This window comes from Lepidochelys kempii, chromosome 2 (genome assembly GCF_965140265.1).
Source record: "Lepidochelys kempii isolate rLepKem1 chromosome 2, rLepKem1.hap2, whole genome shotgun sequence".
Lineage (NCBI taxonomy): Eukaryota > Metazoa > Chordata > Testudines > Cheloniidae > Lepidochelys > Lepidochelys kempii.
The window spans coordinates 247,332,493-247,342,238 of record NC_133257.1 but is presented as its reverse complement, the minus strand read 5'-3'; positions in this window follow the sequence as shown (position 1 = coordinate 247,342,238).

Genomic DNA, 9,746 nt, shown 5'->3' with positions numbered 1-9,746 from the left:
AAGCCGCACGTCACCGCATCGCCCGATCGCGCCACCGCGCCTCGGCACAGGGCCCGCGTCCGGGCTGGGCGAAGTCCCATCCAGCCTAGCCAATCACACCTGGTACTGACCGAATAGAGAGTGAGAGTAGAGGAAACGGGAACAGCCAATGGCGAGCGAGGGTTAGGCAGTGACTGGCCAATGGGGAAGCGAGGATGAGGCTGAGCGTATGGCCGTGGAGAAGTTTGACCCTGTGTCTTTGCTGCAGGAACGACCCCCGGAATCTAGGGGGTTAATCATCCTGGCGGTACACGTGAGCTGGAATGAGACTGCACTATGACCAGTGCGGTGCTGGCCTGGCATGGCCTGGACTGTGTGGCCTGAGCCTTTCTTCACAATGGAGCATTAACTCTGAAACCTACAGAGGGTAACACAAACCTCAGCACTGGGAACCATCATGTCACTAATGGCCATTTTAGCAAAAGCATCCAGCTAATGTATTGATTCCCCATAATCCTGATCTCTGTCACGCTTTAGGTGCCCCCCTAAAAAAGTGCTGGGGAGGTTATTATTTGCATTGCATTAGCATGTAGGCACCCCTGTTATGGACTAGGACCAGATTGTGTTAAGTATTGTACAAACACAGAATAAAAAGATTATCCCTGCCCCCAGAGAATTTACAGTCTAAGACAAGAGACACCAAAGAGATACAGAGAGAAGGGGGTGCATAAGGAAATAGTGAAACAGTGGGGCTTTCTGCAGAATTTAGTTTGATTTTGCAGCAGCATATCTGAGTTCTTGCTTAGACGAAGCAATACAATCATCATATGGAGTATTATAAAGTTATGAAATTAAAGCACATATGGGCCTTTGCTTATAAGAATTAGGGTTTAACATGTTTAGTTATGTGAATAGTGTGAAATATAATGTTCTTACTTGCTCATGTCCTTGCTTTTAAGTGCTTGAATTTGTAAATGGCATGTTAACTAAGTTTACTGTTGCTTAGTGATGTTAAATTATTTGGAAACTAAGAGGGGTTTTTTGGGTGGCTTTTCCAGTGGGTTTATTAAATAAAATGTATTTAGTAACATTTAAATGAATTAAATGAGCTGTTCACCAAAGTAAATTAAAGGTGATGCACAAACCTCTAATGGCTCCTGAGGACCCTTGTCTCATTCAGTGCACACTTCACCAACAAATTCACATAGCTGTGGACATTCCAAAGAGCTCAGAGTGGACAGAGTTAACCACCACCTATGGGCCTCTCCCCAAATCCTGCAGGTTGGAGTGTCTCACAGCTAATGCTTTGATCCTCCCATAAACTCTGCAGAGATGGACCCCTGCACTGCATGAGCCCTAATACCTTTAGGTGCTTGAGACCCCAACACACATCTCTGTTGTATAAGAAGAGTCCTAGTTTTTTCATTTTGAAAGTCTGGCCACATTCCTCAGTTGCAAAGTGCTACAAATGGAGTGGATATCCCTTCTTAGCACCTCTCAGTTCCCAGCAAAAAATTACTATTATCTGAAAGTTGCCAGTAAGCAAAAGGGAGGTCTGCAGGGCTGCAGCCCAGGAAGGAAGCACTGGGATGTGTTAAGGCATGGCCCGTGGTACCAGGGCAAAGTGCAGGTCAGAGAGGGTAACAAAAAGTACCACGCAGCTCTTCAGGCGCCCATTGCCCTGTTCTCCATGGAAAGCCTCCGCACCCATGCCGCTGCGCCCCCCTGTCCTGCCTGTAGCCTTACCTCACAGCTTCCCTTCCTAGCCCTTAGCACCTGGACTCCAGCAGGGTTCCCGCGCTGGGTAGGGATGCGGGTGTCTCAGCACATTATCTCCTGTGAGGGTGGTGGGTCCCAGAAGCAGGCAGGTTAGTGGGACTGCAGCAGGGAAGGTAGCTGTGGAACGTGCTGAGCCTGACAGCAGGATGCAGCTTAAGAGCACAGGGAGAGGTACTGTGCACATCCCAGCACTTTCTTCCCTAGCTGCAGCCCCGCAAACCTGTCTGTGGCCAGGGCCTTTTTTCCACAAAGTTGTCAATAAGCAGCATGCCTGTTGCCAGTAGCTGAATGCCATTAACATGACAGTGTGATGGGGTTTACAAATCCCACACAGGCAACAAGGGGTTAAGGAACTGCTCTGGACTCAGCCAGCCCCGTCCAACCTGCAAGAGATGCCCAGACTGGGAGAGGAGTTAAAAGGGAGCAGAACAGCTCACTTATGGTAGACCATGGCAGAGAGTAGACCTGTAACTGTTATGAGAAGGCAGGCTCTTGCCCATCAGTAGCTGCTCAAAGGTCCCTCCCTGAGAGACTAGAGGATCTGTTTCAGGTACACCCTGAGAGGGAGGCACTTCCTCTTCTCTCTAGTATGAACTCTGTTTGTGTTAATTCCCCTTGTGTTGTTTAGGGACTACCTTGACGGGGAGAGACTTGGAACTGACTGTGCCAGAGGGCCAAGTCACAGGAGGAGGAAGCTGCAACCCTGAGAAGGAGTGCTCCCATGCCAAGCCTGGCCATGAGGCTGCACCCAGCAGTGAACAGACCCGCTTCACACCTCCTTGCTGCAGACTAAACTTTGGACAATAGAGGGGTAGTAGGAAGTGCCTAGGGAGGGCATCCTTAAGGTGTTCCTGGGTTTCAGTCCTTTCAAATCTCACAAGGCCCTGGGCCAGAGCTGGGCTCCCCTACCAAAACCCCTAACTCTTAAGCCAGGGGTGGGCAAACTTTTTGGCCCAAGGGCCCCATCTGAGTGGGGAAATTGTATGCAGGGCCATGAATGTAGGGCTGGGGTGGGGGGTTGCGGTGTGGGAGGGGGTGCAGGAAGGGACTCAGGGCAGGGGATTGGGGTACAGAGTGGTTTGGGGTGTGGGCTCCAGCCCAGCGCTGCTTACCTCGAGCGGCTCTGGGGTGGCAGTGGTGTGCAGCTGGGCTAAGGCAGGTTCCCTACCTGCCCTGGCCCCACGCCACTCCCGGAAGTGGCCAGCATGTCATCTTGGCCGCTTGTTAGCTTTATGGCTTTGTTTGGCTTGATTACATGCAGAGGTAGTCAGACAGGTACATGCACTTTCTTCTGTCTAGGGCAGGCTAGATGTATGCACTGCCTCCCAAACACATTTAAGAATGTATTTCCAGTACACACACACACAACTGTACACAATCTGTACATACACCATGCAATAATTTTCAGAACCAGTGTATCACCAGTTTACATATAATACTTTACAAAATTCCTTTTATGTACATATGACAACGACGGTGGGGTAGTGAGTGTGTCAGGCCTGATACGAGTAACAAACCATGGCTCACGAGCTGCATGCGGCTCTTTGACAGGTGAGCTGAGGCTCGTGGAGCTTGGGGCTTCACCCTGTGGGTGGGATGAGCCAGCGTTCACGGCTTCAGCCTAGCAGTGAGAAGGGGTGCCAAGCCTTGGGGGTTCCCCCTGAGAGAGAGGGATGAGCCAGCATTTGTGGTTCCAGCCCCGCAGTGGGAAGGGGGTGCCAAGACTTGGTGCTTTCTCCGCAGTAAGGCGAGCCAGCGCTCATGGCTTCAGCCCTGCGGGGGGGCGCTGAGGTTTAGGGACACTACATTAATTTCGTGGATGATAATGACATCTTCAAACTGTAAGAAACGCAAGTATGAAGAAGAAAACTGAGTTTTCAGCCAGAATGGGAGGAAGATTTTGCATTCACTAGTAAAGGTGGCAAACCCCTGTGCCTAATCTGCAATGCATCACTCTCTCACGACAAAGCGAGCAACTTGAAATGTCACTACGAAACAACTCACAATAACTTTTCGTCTAAGTACCGTCCTGGATCAGAATTAAGGAAAAATAAGCTAACCACATTAAAATATGCCTCAACAATCAACAGACACTACTTTCTGCATTCAGTAAGGAAGCTGACACAATGACTGAAGCTAGTTTTGTTATGGCACTGAATATCATTCGTGCTAAATGTCCATATTGTGATGGAGAATTTGTTAAGAAGAATATTGCAGAAGTGGTTGCAATTTTAGATCCAAGTTACACAAAACTTCAACTAATATGGCAAATTCCAATTTCGTGTCACATTACAAAGAGGCGGATCTCCCAGATTAGTAGTGGTGTTGCAAGGAACATGCAAAACGATCTAAAGAATTCTCTAGCATTCAGCCTAGCTGTTGATGAATCCACAGATATTCAAGATAAACCACAACCAGTGACATTTGTTCACTATGTTTCCACAGATGTAATTATGAAAGAAGAAATGTTGGACTTAGTGGTGCTAAAAGAAACAACTTGTGATGTTGAATAAAGAATGCACTTGGCAAAACATTGACAAATGCTCATGTACCACTGGATAAACTTGTCAGTGTTGCAACAGATGGAGCACCTGCAGTGGTGGGGGAAAAAAGTAGGCCTTATCAGACTCTTGAAAAGCGATCCCAAATTTCTGGAATTTCTCTGGTCATTGCATCACCCATTATGAACATCTCACAGGCAGATACTTCAAGTATGAAAATAGTCCTAGAAATTTCATCCACTCGAATGGGAAGAATCATTGACAGTTCAAAAGTTTTATTTAAGAGTTGGATCTTGAAGACAAACCTAATGACCTCTCTTTGTATTGTATTTTGAGGTGGTTATTAACCAGCAATATCTTAAATAGGTTTGTGGAATTGTTGGAGCATATAGGTGCTTTCCTTGAAGAAAATGAAAAAATCCGATCCACAACTAAAAGATGAGCAATGGATGCAGGATCTGATATTTTTCACTGATATTATGCAGCATCTGCAAACTCTCAATTTGGAATTCCAAGGGAAGGATAAGATTATTTCTGACCTTACTCAGACAGTCTTCAGCTTTCAGAACAAGTTAAAGCTTCTGCAAGGAGATATAGCATCAAGAGACTGCAACCACTTTCCCCATCTCAAGAGTAGGGTAAACACATTCCCTGAAATCAAAGTAGAAGATCACAAACTTGAGGAATACAGAGCTAAAGTACAAGGACTGCTTGATGACTTTCAGGCCAGGTTTGAAGACTTGTAGAAGCTGAGATCCTGCTTCGCCTTTTCTTGCAAACTCATTCATGGTTGATGTGATCAATGATGGCTGTCCAATTCCCAAAACCATGGTTACAGAACCATCTACTGTAGAAATGGAACTATTGAAACTCCAGGAAGACCAGGCTTTAAAGATGATGCATACTCAGTCTACAATTGAGTCCTGGAAGCAAGTGCCAGGAACGAAGTATTCTCAAATCAAGAAGACTAGTGTGTGACTCATTTCCATTTGACACAACATACTGCTGTGTATTGGTGCACTCTGTGACGAAGTTAGTAAAATTGAAACATCGTGCAGTCCTTACAAATCAACATCTGACTGAGCCTTGATACTGTATCAACCAGATTTCCAAAGACTTATGATCAGGATGGAGACTCTCAAGGCTTCTAGCTCTAGCAATAATTAGCTGTGATGCAGTAAGTAGGATGTTCATTTTAAATGTAAAGGTTGTGCATGTCTTGCAGCTCTCGAACTTCTGAAGATTATCTTATGCGGCTCAGAGGGTCAGTAAGTTTGGCCATGGTGGTATAGTGGGTCCACTGCCAGTTGGCAGTGAGGGGCTCTTAGTGTCACCCCTTACTTCTCTTGTCACCTGTTCCCAGCACCCCTGCTGCCCTATGATGCTCCTTCTCAAAACAGTGTCAGCCCCATACTTTTAGTTCCTTTCCCCTCAGCTGGGTTACTCCTGACTCTTAGCCAGGTTCCCAGACCACCTCCACTATTCCCACAGCCCCTACCCCAAGTTCATCTTCTTTGGGCTCTCTGCTCACACCTCTCTCAATCCCTATTCTCAACCCCTCATGCCCCTTCTACAACCTCTCCTACTATCTCCCAAACTCAGGCTTCCACTTCTGCCTTTTTTGAGCCCCCTCTTTCTTTCCTGACCTTCACAAACTCATACTTCCAACTTGTCCACAGCCTCTGACAACTATTAGTTGTGCTGATGGTCTCTTATGTCCCCTAAACTTTGGAAGGGAGAGTGTTATGGTAGATAGCTTCCCCATATGGTGCTCTGTGGTATAACAGAGCTTATGCATAAGTATGCTTATGTATAGGGCAACCTCTAGAAATTTAGAGAACACCACATGCAGGAAATGCTTGATGAGAGAGGCCAGTATATGTGAAAGAATGGGAAAAGCCTGAATGCTGGACTGCATTGGCTCTCTTTATACTTGAACACCAAACATGGTGTGAGAAGTGAGTTGGCTCCTGCAGGTATGTGAAATCAAAAACTAAGAATATTGCAAAAAACAAAATCAGAGAAAACAATATTCATGGCAGCATACTAGATTCTTGTCGCTGAACAGATGGATGTGAAAGCAGATTTGCTTAGCAACTAACATTATTTAGATAATAGGAAAACCACAACATTGTGATGGGGCTACATAAAAGGGAAAAACAAAAGAACAACCGTTTTACTGGAAGTAATGGCCAACAGTTACCATGTGGTCCAACAGCATGTGGATATGGCAACAGCAGCAGACTGAGAGGACCCATGTAAAATCCTAGAATGCAAAAGCATTTTCAACCCACAAAAAATATCATATTCAAGCTCTGTGTGGCTCAAAAACTTGTATCTCTCACCAACAGAAATTGGTCCAATAAAAGCTATTACCTCACCCACCTTGTCTCCCTAATATATGAAAGGTGTTTTTACAACAAGTGGAATCAGTAATCTGGAGAAATAACAGATCAGTAAACTGCAAAACTGCACAAAATGGATGACTCACAAGGTTATCGAATCTTAAAAGATCAACTAATTCATTCTAGATTAGCAATAGGCACAAAAGATGCAAGAACTTGAAGCAGAATGCTTCGACTAACCACATGAGCTCTGCCAAGAGCTATAGACACATGCAAAGCTGGTGAACAAGCTCACATCCAAATGCACAGAATAAGTAGCGCAGACGCAGAGATAATTCACTGAGTGGCAAAGGACAACCATGAAATTAAAAAAGAATACATCTAAATTTATGCAAAGATAACTGCATAAATACAAAGCACAGGAAATAAACAAAATGGAAAAAAAGACTGGTGAATATTTTGGAGAAAAATATCATATTGGAAAATGCCCTGAATATGGGGGTCACATGCAGTAGCTGTGGCAAGATAAATCAATAAGCCCAAGCTTACAGACAAGAAATGCACAATATCAAGGAAGCAAGCAATGATGCTGAGGATGGGATTTTGCATATATGACATTAATGAAGTGCAAAACAGAAAACTCAAGATTTGTAAAGCTCAGACTAACACCAGATGCAACTACAAGGCACCAGCACACAAACGAACAGGACGTCGACAGGAAAGTCATATTAAAATTATCTGATGGCATGATGTAGCCAGACAGCCAGCCGCCCCCCACCCTCAGACCAGCATTGCTGGAAACACAGGAGGAAGCAGGAACAGGGCACTTAACATATATTCAAGCACAGCCTTTGAAGCTGTGAAAGCACAGGTGTGCTGCTACAATGTGCTTCTGGGAACAGATACGACGATTAAGCTCACAGCAGGCAGAGGCCCTGTGACAGACATGGCTCTTAGCCCCAACTAAATAGTGTGATGCACACACACCAACATCCTAGGTGGGAAAATATTTACCCTGATAAAAGAAATGTCCAGTAGTCGAAACTTATTGTTTCTCTCCTTTGCAAGTGTAAACTACTCTTGCGAAAGCTGGCGTCACCCCGACAGACCAGCCTCAATTTGGCATAAGAAAGGAGAAAGAGAATAAAGGAGTACAGAGGTATAAGTAGGGGACCTACAGCACCATGATTTTTGAGTGCTTTTCACTATCTATCTGCTGGTCAGATAAGTGACAGCCTCCCAAGGCTTCTGCAGCTAAGAGGGTCCCTACGCCTTGTCCCTTATTCGTCTTTCCGCGGAATTGAGTGACCGATCCTGGCTTGGCACCGCTGGAATCGAGAGATGCAAGGAGGGTAAGAAGCACCCACACCTGATCTCCTATCTTTAGTGTACACATATTTTGACATAGAGCTCTATACTTTGTTTTTCTTTTCTTTGGGATTGTGGCTTCAGTTTTGTAACTTGTTTGTGTGTATAACATCTCTACATTTAAATAAGTAGGCACTAGCAATTTTGTAACCACATGATTAGAATCTAGCTTAATAAATTTTGGTAACCATTTATGCATAAGCCTGACTTGTTTTCTCTGGTTTACTGTAAAGCAGCCAACACAATTAAAGAACCTCAGCCGTTTTGGCTCTAAAGCCTGGCCATTAGGTGAGAGTACTAAGAGCCTAGCGTTGAGTTGTGCCGCCTCCACGGGGCAAACTCTTGGGGCACCTGTCAGTCAATCCTGGCTGCCCGCTGCGAAGGAGCTCTGAGCTCTAGCAGTTAAAGTCACGGGTGTGGAGAGGCTCTTAGTGCTGCCATTGGGGCACCTGTCAGTCAGTATTGACTGCCCGCTGCGAAGGAGCTCTGAGCTCTAGCAGTTAAAGTCACGGGTGGTTAGGACCTTGGGGCATCCGTCAGCCTAGCCCGGGCTGCCCGCCGCGAAGGGACAGTGCGTCCTAGCGGTTAAAGTCACGGATGGTATAAACGGGCATAGCTGGCACCTCACCAAACATCCTTGGCCGTCGGCTAACACATGATCATAACACCACTAGGACAAAGAAAATTACTGTTCCTTGGTATTCTGCTTGTACAGGATGAAATTTCTCGTAGTACAAACAACACAGCTCTCAGCTAAAACATGTGAATGCTTGAACCCTGTGACACTAAACCTGAGACAAACAATTAATATAATAGACACACAAGCAAAATAAAAAAATACCCCATATCTGGCAGACAATGCACTGTGGCATCAGCAAAGCTACTGAAAGATTACCAAAATAATTTGAAGGACTGGGATGTCCTCCAGGCATGTAACACCTGGAAACCGATCAAATGATTCAACCAGAACAGCGCCTACCTTGCAGAGTACACGTTGTAATCTAAGAAAAACATAAGAAGACCAATAAAGCAAATGGAAGAAGAAGGCATCATTGCTGGTGTCAGGGCCCACAAGTTGGATAAGCAGCATGGTAGCAATGAAGCCAGGCACAGGAGTGGCAGAAGCTCCCTAAAAGTAGGAGGGCCACTGGCACCTGAACCATGGCCCCTTCCCCCCGCACCGCCCCTTCTCCCTGAGTCCCCAGTCTTATGCCATCCATTCCCCTGAGGCCCTGTTCTCATGCCACCCCATCTTCCTGAGGTCCCACCCTTGCACTTCCCTTTCCCCTGAGGTCCTGCTCCCGTAACGCCTCTTCCCCCAAGACCAGCCTTCCACTCATTCCTCTACACCCCTTCCCCTTTGTCCTTGCCCTTAGGGCCAGTAAAATATGAGAGGGTACAGCCTTTCCACTTTTAAAATGGTGGGGCCCTGCCCCCCGCCCCCCCGTTCCGGTGCCCCGGCCAGGCAAGCTGTACATTTACACAAACCTGAGCAATTTAAACATACTAGCAAATGTTTACTATTGAAGAAATATCTGACTTGGCAAAAACAAAAATATTCTCAGTATAGTACTTGATGCTAGACATTGGAAAGTGCTACTGGATAAGGTAAGCAGCTAACTCACCACATTTTGGATACCAATAGGTAGATACAGATTGAGAGTGATGTTTGGAATGAAACCTGAAATGGAAGAATATCAGTACCCCCAGCAAGACATACTAAGAGGGCTCACAAGGATCAGCATCATGGCTGATGACATTCTGGTGTCTGGAT